Raw genomic sequence first — 15798 nt, 5'->3', positions numbered from 1 at the left:
TTTTTTAAGTAGTTATAGTCTATAGAAATTTAGCAGAAAGTACAGTTTTTATGCGGTTTTTTACCCCCCCCCCTCGTTTCCTTGTTGTTAACACCTTAAGATGGTGTGATACATTTGTTAAAATTGATGAGCCAAGCCGGCGTGGTGGCGCATGCTTGTAATCCCCACGCTTGGGAGACAGAGACAGGAGGATCGCGCAGGTTCGAAGCCAGCCGCGCGCGTTGGCTTAGGAGACCCTGTTTCCAAATAAAAATGTAAAAATAGGTCTGGGAGTATAGCCCGGAGGTAGAAGGGCTTCCAGGAACCCCAGTACCACCAAAAAAAATAAATAAATAAAATTGATGAGCCAAATATTGGTATATTAGTATTAACTAAAGTCCATAGTTTATATTAGAATTCAGTCTGGTGTTGTAGAGTCTGTGGATTTTAGCAAATATACAACTTGTATCCACTATGTAGTATTATAAAAAATAAGCCGGGTGTGGTGGCGCATGCTTGTAATCCTAGCATTCGGGAGGCTGAGACTGGAGGATCATGGTTCGCCGACAGCCTCAGCTACCTAGTGAGGCCCTCTACAACTTAGTGATAGCCTGTTTCAAAAATAAAGAATAAAAAATAAGGCAGAGCCGGGTGTGGTGGCGCACGCTTGTAATCCCAGCATTCGGGAGGCTGAGACCGGAGGATAGTGGTTTGCGGACAGCCTCAGCTACTTAGTGAGGCCCTCTGCAACTCAGTGAGACCTGGTTTTAAAATAATGAATAAAAAATAGGGCAGGGGGTGTAGTTCGGAGGTCAAATGCACCTGGGTTCCATCCCCAGATCTGCACACACAAAAGCAGTGGGTGTCACTTAGAGGTTGAATACCCCTGGGTTCCATCTCCAGACCTGGAAAAAAAATAGTTTCACTGTCCTGAAATTCTCCTTTGCTGCACATATTCATTCCACACTCTTCCTGAACACTTGGCAACCACTGACTTTTAAAATTTTGTTAATGTGGTACTGGGGATTGAACCTAGGGCATTCTACCACTAAGCTATACCCCCAGCCCAGTTTTTAAATTTATTTTGAAAAAGGGTCTCACTAGTTGATGAGAGTCTCACTACTTGCTGAGGCTGTCCTTCATCCTGCAATCCTCCTTTCTCAACCTCCCAAGTACTGGGATTATAGTCCTGTACCACCATGCTTGGCTAGCCACTGGCTTTTGTTGTCTCCACAGTTTTACCTTTCCAGAATGCCATATAATTGGTGTCATACAGTATGTAGCCTTTTCAAGTTGCTGCCTTTCACCTGACGGCATACATTTAATATTCTTGCACATCTTTTCCTGGTTTGATAGCTATTCTTAGTGTGGACTAATAACTCTTTTGTATAGATGTACCAGTTTGTTTATTCACTTATCTACTTAAGGACATCTTGGTTGCTTCCAGGTTTTGGCAATTATGTATAAAGCTTCTACAAACATCTATGTGCAGCTTTTTTTTGGTCTTGTTTCCTCTTTGAGTACTAGGGATTGAATCCAGGTCATGCTATATCTCTGAGCTACATCCCTCTTTTTCTTTTTTTTAATTTTGAAACAGGTCTCACTAAATTCTGAGGGTTTTACTAAGTTTCTGAGACTGTCCTTGAGCCTGTAATCCTCTTGTCTCAGCCTCCCTAGTACTGGGATTTTAGGCATGAACCACCATGCCTGGCTTACGTGCAGGTATTTGTATGTGTATGTTTTTAGCTCTTTTGGGTAAATACCAAGGAGCATGATTTCTGGGTTGTAAAACAAGAGTATGTTTAGTTCTGTAAGAGACTGCCAAAGTGGCTCTGCATTCTGCATTGCCACCAGGAAGGAATGATAGGTTGCTCCGCATCCTCCTCAGCATTTGGTGCTTCAGTGTTTTGGCTTTTGCCATTCTAATAGATGTGTAGTGGTATTATTTCATCTGTCATTCACTAATGACATAGGATATTGAGCATCTGCTATGGTTTGAAGGTATCTTGCACAAATTCCTATGTTGGAAACTTAACCCCACTGAAACAGCGATGAGACTTCAAGGAGTGATTGGGTCAGGAGGGCAGGACCTTTGTGGGTAGATGCTGTTACGTAATGCTATCTTGAGAGCGGGGTTTGTTATATAAGCATATTTGGTCTCTTCTTGCTTTCTTACACACTCACTATGTGATCCTTTCTCTCTCTCTCTCTCTCTTTTTTTTTTTTGGTGGTACTGGGTTCCTGGAAACCCTTCTACCTCCAGGCTACACTCCCAGACCTATTTTATATTTTTATTTGGAAACAGGGTCTCTTAAGCCAGTGAGGCTGGCTTCAAACCTGTATGTTCCTCCTGTCTCTGCCTCCCAGGCGCAGGGATTACAAGCGTGTGTCACCACACCCAGCTTCTGTCATGTTTTGAGGGAGCAAGAATATTCTCATCAGATGAGGCTTCTTGACTTGTACCTCCCAGCTCTCACAACTGTGAACCACATAAATTTCCATTGTTTATAAATTACTCAGTCTGGCTGGGCGTGCCACAAAATATGGGTTGAGACATCATCTTTGTTTTTGTTTTATGGGATTTTTTTTCTTTTTTTTTTTATGATACTGGGGATTGAACCCAAGGGCATTCTACCTCTGAGCGCCCCCCCCTTTTTTTTTGAAACAAGGTCTCTCACTAAATTGCTATAGCTGGTTTTGAACCTGCACCACCATGCTCTGCCTTATTGTTGATTTATATTATTCTTTAAGTGCGATGGTGCATGCCTATAATCCCAGTACTTGGGAGGCTGAGACCAGAGGATTTCAGGTTCGAGGCCAGCTTTGGCAACTTAGCAAAACCCTTAGTAACTTAGACCCTGTTTCAAAATAAAAAATGAAGTAGGGAGCCAGGTGTGGTGGTGCATGTTTGTAATCCTAGTACTTGGAAAACTGAGACAGGAGGATCACAGGTTCTCGTCAGCCTCAGCAACTTTGTGAGTTGGTTTAGTGAGAACTTGTTTCAAAATAAAGAATAAAATTAGGGCTTTGGGTATAGCTCAGAGGTAGAATGCCCCTGAGTGTAATTCTCTCTTTTTTTTTTTTTTTTTTTTGTGGGTCTGGGGATGGAACCCAGGGGCATTCGACCTCTGAGCTACACCCCCTGCCCTAATTTTTATTCTTTTATTTTGAAACCGGGTCTCACTGAGTTTCGGAGGGCCTCGCTAAGTAGCTGAGGCTGTCCTCGAACCGCGATCCTCCCGTCTCAGCCACCTGAATGCTGGGATTACAAGCGTGTGCCACCACGGCCAGCTCTGAGTGTAATTCTTAATACTGGGGGGGGGGGTAGGGTAAGGGTTTGGCTCAAAGGTAGAATGCCCCTGGATTCAACTCCTAGTGCCAAAAACCAACCAACCAACCTTTATCAGATAGGTGTTTTGAAAATATTTTCTCTCAGTCTGCGGCTTGCCTTTTCTTTTGCGGAAGTTTTTATTTTAGTGCATTCTAACTTCTCATGGATTGTGCAATCTGTACAATATTATTATTTGGCATTATATCTAAAATGTCATTGCTAAAGCTAAGATCATGTAGATTTTCTCTTGTCTTTCTTGGGAGGCTGTTTGGGTTTTTGCTTTTGTTTTGAGATAGTGTGTCTCTGTGTTGCCCAGGCTGATTCTCTTGCCTCAGCCTCCTATTTAGCCTGAACTGGAGGGATGTGTCACCATGCCCAGCTCTTTTAGGCATTTTATATTTTTGTGTTTTACATATAAGTTTAGCCTCTTAAGTACTGGGATTACAGGTGTGCACCACCATTCCCGCCTAGACAGAAAACTTAAACTTGGGCTTGAACTATATCTAAAACCAAATTATTTTTTTATTTTTTTATTTTTTGGTGGTACTGGGGTTCCTGGAAACCCTTCTACCTTCGGGCTACACTCCCAGACCCATTTTATATTTTTATTTGGAAACAGGGTCTCTTAAGCCAGCGAGGCTGGCTTTGAATCAGCACGATCCTCCTGTCTCTGCCTCCCAAGCGCGGGGATTACAAGCATGTGCCACCACGCCCGACTTAGACCAAATTAGACCTACAAGTCTTAGAGATCATTCTATCCAGTCATGGCAGAATATACCACTGTTCTCAAATCACATGGAACACTCTCCAGATCAAATATTAAACTGCAACACAAATCCTAACGAATTTAAGAGGATTGAGATTATGTCAAGTATTTTTTCTATCACAATAATATAAGACTAGAAATCAGTAATAAGATGGGGGCTGGGGATGTAGCTCAGTGATATAGCGCTTGCCTAGCATGTGTGAGGTCCTGGATTCAGTTCCTAGCACCACAAAACAACAAATGTCAGGAAATTCACAAATACATGGAATTTAAACAGCATGCTTCTGAACATGGTTAACAGGTCAAAGAAGAAATTGAAAAGCAAACCAGAAAATACTGTGAGACAAACTGAAATAGAATCATAAATGTACCAGATCTTATGAGGAAGGTTTAAAGCAATAAACATCTACATTAAAAAAATAATAAAAGAAGTGGGCATGGTGGCATATGTCTACAACCCCAGCATTTTGGAGGCTAAGACAGGATGATCTCAGGCCAAGGCCAGCCTTAGCAACTTAGAGAGACTCTGCTCTAAAACAGAATAAAAAAAGGGGGGGGGTGGGTACAGCAGCTAGGAGGCAGAATGCCCTTGAGTTCAATCCGCTATACCCTTCCCTATACACAGACCCTGTAAGAAAAGAAAGGCCTATATCTCTAATGACAATAAATATGAAAGTCTTCAACAAAAACATTAGCAAATCAAATTCAATAGCACCTTAAAAAGATCATTGACTGTGATGAAGTGGGATTCGTCCGTTAGGCACAAGGATAGTTCTTTGTGTGTGTGTGGTACTGAGGATTGAGTCCTGGGGCATTCTACCTCTGAGCTACACCCCCAGCTCTATTTTTATTCTTTATTTTGAAACAGGGTCTCACTAAGTTGTGGAGGGCCTCACTAAGTAGCTGAGGCTATCCTCCTGTCTGAGTCTCCCAAGTACTAGGTTTATAAGTGTGTACCACCATGCCTGGCAGGATAGTTCAACATATATAAATCAATGAGTGTGATATTAACAGTATTCAAAAGTCACATGGTCATGTGAATAGATGCAGATGACAGAATTCAACTAATTTTTTTCCCCCTGTGGTACTTGGAACTGAACCCAGGCGCCCTCCACCTCTGAACCTATACCAGTGGCCACTGTTTCATTTTGAAATAGGTCCCATTTGGCCACTGAGAGTCCTGCCACGTTGCTGAGGCTGTTCTCAAACTTGAGACCTTCCTGTCTCAGCCTCTCAGAAACTGGAAACGCAGGTGTGCATCACCACGTTCAGCCTAAACATCTTCCATGATTTAAACTCTATAAAGACCACATATTACTAGCCCATTGCTGATGTCTCATTCATTGGTTAAAAATGGAAAAATTTACTTTAAAAACAGAAACAACACAAGGATGCATATGCTCACAAATTATTTTATAGTACTGGGAGCCCAAGCCAGAGAGCAATTAGGCAAGATGTAGGTGTTTATCAAGTTAAATAACTTATCTTGTAGGTCTAGTTTGGTGGGAATTTTTGTCATGAAGAAGGGATGTTGGAGCTTATAAAAATTTTTGTATAGCCGGGCATGGTGGCGCACTCTTGTAATCCCCGCGCTTGGGAGGCTGAGACAGGAGGATCGCACAGGTTCGAAGCCAGCCTCAGCTACTTAGTGAGGCTCTCAGCAACTTAGTGAAACTCTGTTTCCAAATAAAATATAAAAATAGGTCTGGGAGTATAACCCTGAGGTAGAAAGCCTCTGGGTTCCACCCCCAGTACCACACACACACACAAAAATTTGTATATATTGATACTATAGGGATGTCTTTCTTTTGTTGAGGTAATAGATAATATTATCTTTGAATTTTGAACGAGCCTTCTATACCTGGAGTAAATTCCCTTTGGTCATGCTGTATAATGTTTTTGTATGTTGTTGTGTTCAGTTTGCTAATGTTCCTTATTTTCCCGCATTTGTGTTCACGGGTGATATTGATCTATAGTTTTCCTGTTTTGTCCATCTCTTTTTTTTTCTGTTTGGTTTTGGGGTAGGGTGACACTAGCCTCATAAAAGGAGTTAGAAAGTTAGCCGGGTGTGGTGGCGCACACTTGTAATCCCAGAGTTTGGGAGGCTGAGACAGGAGGATCACACAGGTTCGAAGCCAGCCTCAGCTACTTAGTGAGGCTCTCAGCAGTTTAGTGAGACCCTGTTGCCAAACAAAGTATAAAAAAGGTCTGGAAGTATAGCCCAGAGGTAGAAAAGCCCCTGGGTTCTACCCCCAGTACCCCTCCCCCACACACACCAAAAGGAAAAAAAAAGTATTCTCTTTGCTTCTATTTTCTGAGATTGTATAGAATTGAGATAATTTCTTTACATTCTTTTTATTTTTTTTATTTTTATTTTTTTGATGGTACTGGAGATTGAACCCAGGGCCATTCCCCCCTCGCCTGATTTTATTTCTTATTTGGAAACAGGGTCTCGCTAGGTTGATGCCAGCCTCACTACTTGCTGAGGCTGTCTTCCAACTTGTAGTCCTCCTGTTTCAGCCTCCCACCTCATACAGGGATTACAGGCATGCCCCACCACAGCTGACGAATTGAGATAATTTTATTTAAAAGTTCGGTGGAGTTCACTAGAGAACCCATCTGAACCTGGTACTTTCTGCTTTGGAAAGTTTGTTTCCTTCATAGATGGTAGATCTGTTGAGATTGCCCTTTTCTCCTTGTCCAAGTTTTGGTTCCTATGTTTTTGAAAGATTGTTCCATTTCATCTAGGCCATCAAATTGATGGACATAGATTCTTCATAATATTCCTTTATTGTCTTTTTTAACATTCAGAGGATCCGTAGTAATCACCCTTCTTTTATTTATTTATTTATTTTATTTAATTTTTTAAATTTTTTTATTGGTGCATTATATTCATACATCATATTGGGGTAAAAAATTTGTGTGTACATACATGTACAGATCACTGATTTAACCCCTATATATCTTTTTCTGATACTAGTTTTTGTGTCTTCTCCCTTTTTTTCTTCACTAATCTGGGTAGTTTATCAATTTTATTGATCTTTTTGAAGAACCAGTGTTTTGGTTTCATTGACTTTTCTCTTGTATCTGTTTTCAATTTTATTTATTTATTTATTTATTTATTTATTTATTTTTATTGGTGCACTGTATTCATACATCATAGTGGGATACAAACTTTTGTAGACATACATGCACACATCACCCTGTCAGCCCCCACCCGAACCACACCCCATTCTCTCCCCATCCCTCCTTCCCATGCTTGGCTTAGTGGTTGACATCTAGTATTATAGCAATTTATCCAAAATTAAAAATGATAATTTCACATAACAGTTTCATTTGTCTGATACCAAGCTTTTGATGACTTAAAGATAACATTTCAATATTTCTTTTTACTTTCTTTCTTACCAGAGAATATTTTTTTATTATTTTAGGTGAAACTATCATATATTTATATATTTATTTTTCAGAAAAAACTCTATCCTAATATGGAATATGGATTCTAGATACCCAAAACGATCTTGAAAAAGAACAAAACTAGAAGATAAATATTTTCTGATTTCAGACCATATAAAGCTACAATAATTGAAACAGTGTAGTACTGTTCTAAAGTCAGATATATAAACCATTGGAGTTAAATAAAAGCCTAGAGCTAAATTCTTCCCTATATTGTCAAGTTATTTTTGACAAGGTTTCCACGAACATTTGGTGGTGGAAATAATAATCTTTTAACTAGATATTGTTGAAAAATAATAATTACATGGAAAAGAATGAAATTGGACCCTTACCTAATCCCATATACAAGTATTAACTCAAAATAGATAAAAGACCTAAATATAAATCTTTTTTTTTTTATTGGTGCACTGTATTCATACATCATAGTGGGATACAAACTTTTGTAGACATACATGCACACATCGCCCAGTCAGCCCCCACCCGATCCCCACCCCATTCTCTCCCCATCCCTCCTTCCCATGCTTGGCTTAGTGGTTGACATCTAGTATTATAGCAATTTATCCAAAATTAAAAATGATAATTTCACATAACAGTTTCATTTGTCTGATACCAAGCTTTTGATGACTTAAAGATAACATTTCAGTATTTCTTTTTGCTTTCTTTCTTACCAGAGAATATTTGTTTTTCTATTTTTTTTAGGTGAAACTATCATATATTTATATATTTATTTTTCAGAAAAAAAAATCTATCCTAATATGGAATATGGACTCTAGATACCCAAAACGATCTTGAAAAAAGAACAAAGCTAGAAGATATATATTTTCTGATTTCAGACCATATAAAGCTACAATAATTGAAACAGTGTAGTACTGTTCTAAAGTCAGATATATAAACCATTGGAGTTAAATAAAAGCCTAGAGCTAAATTCTTCCCTATATTGTCAAGTTATTTTTGACAAGGTTTCCATAAACATTTGGTGGTGGAAATAATAATCTCTTAACTAAATATTGTTGAAAAATAATACTTACATGGAAAAGAATAAAATTGGACCCTTACCTAATCCCATATACAAATATTAACTCAAAATGGATAAAAGATCTAAATATAAATCTTAAGACTATAAACTTTTAGAAGAAAATCTGGGTCATAAAACCTCACAACATTGAAATTGGCAGTGATTTCTTGGATATGATTTCAATGGCACAGGCAACAGAAGAGTATACAAACTCCCTAAAAAATAAAAAAATATTGTATATCCAAAGACAATGTAAACAGTTAAAAGTTACTAATAGAATTGGATAAAATATTTCCAAATGCTATATCTGAAGGTATATTAATATTCCAACTAGAATCCTAAAAATTAACAACAATAAAGGCAAACAATACCATTTAGAGATAGGTAAAAGACTAACATAAGTAATGAATCTCCACAGATAACCAATCTTAGTTGACTGTTGGATGGAAAATCTTGTTTCTCTGGTTCTGGTGTGTGTTACCTATTTCTTCTTTGTAGTTAATCTCTTTGGGTATTTTCTCTAGCGCTGGTTTTGAAGACATAAATTCCTTCAGTTTCTGTTTGTCATGGAAGCTTCTTATTTCTCCATCTAATTTGATAGAAAGTTTTGCTGGGTAGGAAATTTTTGGCTGGAAGTTGTTTTCTTTCAGAGTTTGGAATATGTTACTCCAAGCCCTTCTGGCTCTCATGACTTGGTTTGGGAAGTCTGGAGTGATTCTAATTGGTTTGCCTCTGAATGTCACTTGGCCCTTTGTTTTTGTTGCCTTTAAGATTCTCTGCTTGGCTTCCACATTGGTCATTTTGACAATTATGTGGCGTGGGGATCCTCTTCTCCGATCCTGTCTGAAGGGAGTTCTATAGGTTTCCTGGACCTGTGTATCAACCTCTTGCTCTATGTTTGGAAAATTTTCTGCTATTACTTCCTTGAAGAGATTGTTGATCCCTTTGGTTTCACTTTCTTTTCCCTCCTCTATTCCAATTATTCTTAGGTTAGCTCTCTTAAAATGGGCCCATATTTCTTCAATATCAGATTCCTGCCGTCAGATATTTTTTCCTAGATTAGAAACTATGCGTTCATTTTTGGAATGATCATCTTCTAAGAGCGAGATTCTGTTCTCCTTGTGGTCTAATCGGTTGTTCGTGCTTTGAATTGAGGCCTTTACTTCATTAATTGCATCCTTTATCTCTTTTTGGCTCTCTCTGAGTTATTTTCGAAGCACCTCTATTATTTCTACAGTTATTTTCCTGATTTGATCTTCTAGAAATCTCTGATTTTCTGTTTTATCGGGTTCTGATGTTGTGGGGTTGTGGGCATTCATTGCTCCAGTGTTATTCCTCTTTCCCATGATTTCGGAAGTTTGTGCCTTCTCTGGGTTCTTCCCTTGGGTCACTGCGGCTTCACTTAAGGTGTTCTGGATCTTGAGTCTGTAGTATCTCAGACCCCACGACTCCTTTACTGGGTTGTATCACAGAGTCTCCGACCCAGGGAGTCGATAGAGGCTGCTTTAAACTATGGGGGGTGCCAGGTTGCACGTTCTCCTATGGTGTGATATCTCTGCCACTGCTACTCCCCCACTGGGTCAAGTCCCAGGGAGTACAGTACTGGGATTTCTCCTCTGTGGCCCCCAATTTGACTCACTGTTCTTGAGTTCGCAGATGTAGCTGTACCGGACTCGGTGAATTCGCTGCTGCTGCTGCCGGTGGCATTATGGCGCCGCTGCTATGCCCTTGGCCGTGAGGCTGGCTTATTTCTTCTTGGTTTTGAGTTCCACTCTGAGTCCCTGCAGCGTGTGCTGAGCTCAGCCACTGGGAGCTTTAGATTTTACCTGCGCCGAGAAATCCCGCCTGGCTTTTCCGCAGCGGCTCACTTCGGCTTGCTGTAGCCGTCCGGTGAATTCGCCGCTGTTGCAGGCAGTGTGGTGCTGCTGCTGCGTCCTCGGGCGTGAGGCCGGTGTATCTCCTCTGTGGCTCTGAGCTCTGTTCTCAGTCCGCTTTCTCTCTGGAGCCTGGTGATTTTTTTGTTTCTCTGGTGATGGTGTTTTCTGGCTATGAAAGGCGCTGATTTTGTGGTAATGGAGATTGGTTGTTAGCGGGGCGCTTAAGCCCCACTTTTTTCGGTCGCCATCTTCCCGGAAGTCCTTCAATTTTATTGATTTCTGCTCTGATTTTATTTTCTTATGCTTACTTTGGATTTAATTTACTTTTTTTTTCCTGTTTTCCTAAAATGTAAACTTAGATTGTTGGTCTTCTTCCCTCTCCACCCCGGGGATTGAACTCAGGGCATTCTACCCCTGATCTACATCCAACTTCTGATTTATACCCCTAACCCTTTTTACTTTTGAAACAGGGTCTTGCTAGGTTTTTGAGAGTCTTGCTACATTGTGAAGGCTCTACTGGAACCTACAATCTTCCTGTCTCGGCCCCCTAAATATTGAGATTACAGGCGTGCACCATCATGCCTGGCTCTTCTTATATTTGCATTCAGTACTATAAATTTATCTTTAAGTCCTACTTTCTTAGTATCTCAGGAATTTTGGTAAGTTGTATTTTTATTTTCATTTAGCTAGAATTATCTCTTGAAATTACTTTGATTCAGTTGCATTATTATTATTATTATTATTATTATTAATTATTATTATTATTGTATGGTACTGGGGATTGAACTCAGAGACATTCTACCTCTCAGCTGTACCTCCAGCCCTATTTTATTATTATTATTTTTTAATTTTAATTTTTTATTTTTTTTTGGTGGTACTGGGGTTCCTGGAAACCCTTCTACCTCCGGGCTACACTTCCAGACCTATTTTTATACTTTTTTAAAATTTGAAAACAGGGTCTCTTAAGCCAGCGCGGCTGGCTTCGAACCTGCATGATCCTCCTGTCTCTGCCTCCCAAGCATGGGGATTACAAGCATGCGCCACCATGCCTGGCCCTATTTTATTTTTATTTTGAAGCAGGGTCTTCTTGCTAGGTTGCTGCGAGTCCCACTACTTGCTGAGGTTGTTCTTGAACCTGACATCCTTTTGTCTCAGCCTCCCAAGTACTGGAATTACACATGTGTGCCATGGCACCTGGCCCACCTGCTATTTAGAAGTATATTGTTTAATCTTCCAGAAAATATTTTGGAGCAAGGCATGGAGGCACAAGCTTGTAATCCCATTGCTTGGGAGGCTGAGAGAGGAAGATCGCAGGTTCATGGCCAGCCTCAGCTACTTAGTGAGGCCCTCTGCAAATTAGTGAGACCCTGTTCCAAAATAAAGAATTAAAAATAGAACTGAGAGTCTATCCTGGAGGTAGAATGCCCCTAGGTTCAATCCCCAGGACTGCAAGGGGAAAAAAAAAAGTATTTTGAAATTTTCCAGTTGTCTTTCTGTTACTGACATCTGAAAGTTTAATTCTATCGTGTTAATTTAATAAAAAAAATTTATTGAGATGTGTTTTATGGCTGAGAATATAGTCTGTATTATTTCTTAAAAGAAATACTGATGATAGAAGGTTTTCTCTGCTTTGTTGTATGTGACTTCAAAGTAGCAGACTGTTCAATCAAGAATGAAGCATTCTAACTGTCCATTCATGGATGAACCAGCGACCAAAATATTACATTCACACAGTAGTATATTATTCAGCCCTAAAAAGGAAGGACATTCTGGCACATGCTACAACATGGATGAACTTTGAAATTACTATGCTTAGTGAAAAAGATTAAAAAGTTCTGGAGATACTGGTAATAGGTGAACACCAAGATGAATGTACTTAATGTCGTAGAATCATATACTTAAAGATGATTGAAATGACTGGCCTGTAATCCCAGTACTTGGGAGGCTGAAATAGGAGGATTGTAGGTTTGAAGCAAGGCTCAGCAATTTACTTTTCCAAATAAAAACTAAGCCAAGCGTGGTGGTATGCTTGTAATCTCAGCATTCGGGAGGCGAGGGAGGAGGATCGTGGTTTGAGGATAGCCTCAGCTACTTAGTGAGCCTTTGCAACTCAGTGAGACCTTGTTTCAAAATAAAGAATAAAAAGTAGGGCTGGGAGTGTAGCTTGGAGGTAGAATGCCCCTGGGTTCCATCCCAGTACCAAACAACAAAAACAAAACAAAAAAAACAAAAACTAAAGTAGAGGTGGAGATATATTGTAGAGGTAGAATGCCCCTAGATTTAATTCCTAGTACCACCAAAAACAAAACAAAAAGGTTAAAATCATAAATTTTGTTATACATAATTTATCATCATTTTTAAAAATCAAAAAATTTCAAAAAATCAGAATGGTATTGACCAAAAAAGGATTTAATAAGATATCTAAAGGTTTTGCCTTAGAGCCATGTATGTTGGTGTATGCTTGTAATCCCAGTACTTGGGAGAATGAGGCAGGAGGATTGCAGGTTTGAGGATAGCCTTAGCAATTTAGTGAGGCATTCCGTAACTTAATGAAGACCATGTTTCAAAATAAAGAATAAAATCGGGCTGGGAGTGTAACTCAGAGGTAGAATGTCCCTGGCTTCAATTCCTAGTACAATAAAAATAAACATTTTTTTTACTTTATGTTGGGTGTGTTAGTGCACACCTGTAATTCAGTATTTGGGAGGCTGAGATAGAAGGATTGCAGGTTTGAGGACAGCCTCAGCAGTTTTATCAAGACCTGGGGTGTAGCTTGGAGGTAGAATACCCCTTAAATCTTAAGTACCACCAAAAAGTAAAAAGGAAAAGAAAACTATATATGTATAAAATAAAAAATAGGTGTGGTGGCACACACTTGTAATCGAGTACTTGGGAGGCTGAGACAGGAGGATTGCAGGTTCATGAAGAGTCGCATCTACTTAGTAAGGGCCTCTGCAATTTAGTGAAACTCTGTTTCGAAAGAAAGAGTAAAAATAGGGCTGGAGGTGTTGCTTAGAGGTAGAATGCCTTTGGGTTCAATTCCCAGTAAACCCCCCCCCCTACACACACACAAAGTGGAGGATTTTTATGTTAAGTAACAAAATTATATGTCTATAATGAATCTGATACTTGCAGAAGACATAGGCCACTGTGCTTATTCAAACTCAACTGATTTGTAGCCATAAGGTACAATTATCATGGGGTTTGAGATCAAAGGATCTCCAGAAGTCAGAAGATGCCAATCTATTATTATTATTATTATTATTATTATTATTATTATTATTATTGTTGTTGTTGTTGTTGTTGTTGTTGATGTTTTGTGATGTATATAGCTAGCTCACTGAGAGAACATTCTTTGTTTTCTAGCACAAAAAGATTAGCCTCGGAGAAGTTAAATGACTTTATTAGCATGTTCTACAGCTGTCTTTCTTGAAGCTGGGTCTCTAATGGGTCCTAGTGTACCACCAGAGTGTGGTTCTGTCAGCTTAAGTTTGTGATATCAATTAAAACCACATGTGAGGCCGGGCATTTTGGCACATACCTGTAAGCCTTCCTAAACTTCTTTCACACCTAAGCCGATTTGCATTTGACATTTTGGTTAGTATAAATAAGACACTCTTCAACTAACATAGAAGGCGTGGTATTCAAGTGTGCTCTGGCAAGGTATGGTGACTCACACTTGTAATCCTAGGACTTGGAGGCTGAGACAGGAGGATCACAGGTTTGAAGCTAGCCTCCACAAATTAGTGAGGCCCTCTGCAACTTAGATCCTATTTCCAAATAAGATTAGGCTGAGGGTTTAGCTCAGGTAGAATGCCTATGGGTTCAATCCCCACTGCCACCAAAAAAATCAGTGTCTTTCTCTCGAGACAGAATTACATTTTTTTTTAAGAGGCAAAGTAGCTCAGCTGTGACAAAATATGCTGGCCTCCTCATGAAATGAACTAGACAAAACCCAGCAAATTATTAAAGGTGCTAAAGATCAGTTCACCCAGTCTTTTGACAGTCTTGTTGATATGAGTGTGTATTATAAGTGTGTGTGAGCTAAAACCCTTCTGACATGGGTGGAGAGCTGGTGTGGATTGCTGTCGTTACTTCTGAGAGGCCTGGGCAGGGTGCACAGGGGAGGTGCATCATCCACCATCCAGGTCTCACCGGGCTCATCCTGAGCCAGGCCTTCCAGTTTTTTTTCATTGCTCTATTTTGTTCTGTATTTGCTTATTCTGCTATTTTGTTATTAGGGAAACCAGGAGGTTCCACTAATCTTTAAGAATCTTTACTGTCCCCATAACTTTCTGAATTAAGCATTTTCATTCATTCTGCAAATACAACTGATTCTACCTATGATTATCTTTAAGGTAAACAGGGTCAGCTGAAGGTACAGGTATGGATGAGGCGAAAAGAACATCATCACACTGAAGAACAGGCTGGGAAAAGAAAAGCCCAGATGGGGGCGAGTGTCCTGGCTCATGGCAGGGCATGGCCAGCCCTCGTGGCCTTCTCCAGGAAGGCTCTGCAGCACCTGACACACTGCTGCCCCAGCTCAAAGCCAGTGCTGGTTCCATAATGGGATCTTCAGTTAGGAGCTGTTTTTGTGGATCATAGCTTCCAAGAGGTTCAGCTTTTGGTTTGTGGTTTTTAACTTGATTTGCCTTTTCTTTTCAAATCCTGGAGATTGCTTTCATCCATACACAGTATATAGTTACATGGGGCAAAGTCTTTTGGCCAGCCTGACAGGCAGCGTGACTCATGGGGATGCCATGCTTCTTCACTCAGCTCAGCCTTCCATAGTTCCATAGTCAGGGCTTTTCCCTGCTTCATATGTGGACATGGCTACATTGTCCGTCCTTTATTACTGAAACATTCTATCTGTTACAAGTATTCTGAAAACTGCTTCTGCAGTGGGTGGCTGGCAAATGTTACCCCGACACACAAACAGCACAGATTTGGGAACCCACTTGGTCATCTTCAAGCATACACTTGCACCAGCTAAGGCACGACTATGTCCCAATGCAGTGCATGTGCACTGCTTAGTTATTGATATACATACATATACATATACATATACATATATATATATATATATATATATTTTTTTTTTTTTTTTTTTGGTGGTGGTACTGGAGATTGAACCCAGGGACATTCTACCTCTTCACTACACCCTATACCTTTTTTTTTTTTTTTGGTACTAGGGATTAAACCTAGGGACAATCTACCTCTTAGCTACACCCCTATCTCTATGCCCTTCTTTTGTGTGTGTGTGTGTGTGTGTGTGTGTGTGTGTGTGTGTGTGTGTGATACTGGGGATGGAACCCAGGGGCTTTCTAACCCCCGGGCTACACTCCCAGACCTATTTATATTTTATTTGGAAACAGGG

General features: G+C 39.9%; 1 protein-coding gene and 1 pseudogene across 4 annotated transcripts in view; one reads left to right on the top strand and one right to left on the bottom strand.

The window, feature by feature from the left end:
• Positions 1-15798, top strand: part of TENT4B (terminal nucleotidyltransferase 4B) — a gene marked incomplete at both ends in the record, with an annotated part of 87995 nt that overhangs the window by 20088 nt on the left and 52109 nt on the right. The window lies entirely within an intron of this gene.
• Positions 14889-15387, bottom strand: LOC308267865 (low molecular weight phosphotyrosine protein phosphatase-like; annotated as a pseudogene). Its single transcript has one exon. The product of its transcript is annotated as a low molecular weight phosphotyrosine protein phosphatase-like (transcript).

The sequence above is a fragment of the Muscardinus avellanarius genome (assembly GCF_963383645.1).
Source record: "Muscardinus avellanarius genome assembly, chromosome: 10".
In the NCBI taxonomy this organism is placed as follows: domain Eukaryota; kingdom Metazoa; phylum Chordata; class Mammalia; order Rodentia; family Gliridae; genus Muscardinus; species Muscardinus avellanarius.
The sequence above is the reverse complement of the archived record's forward strand: the minus strand, read 5'-3'. Positions and strand labels throughout refer to the sequence as shown.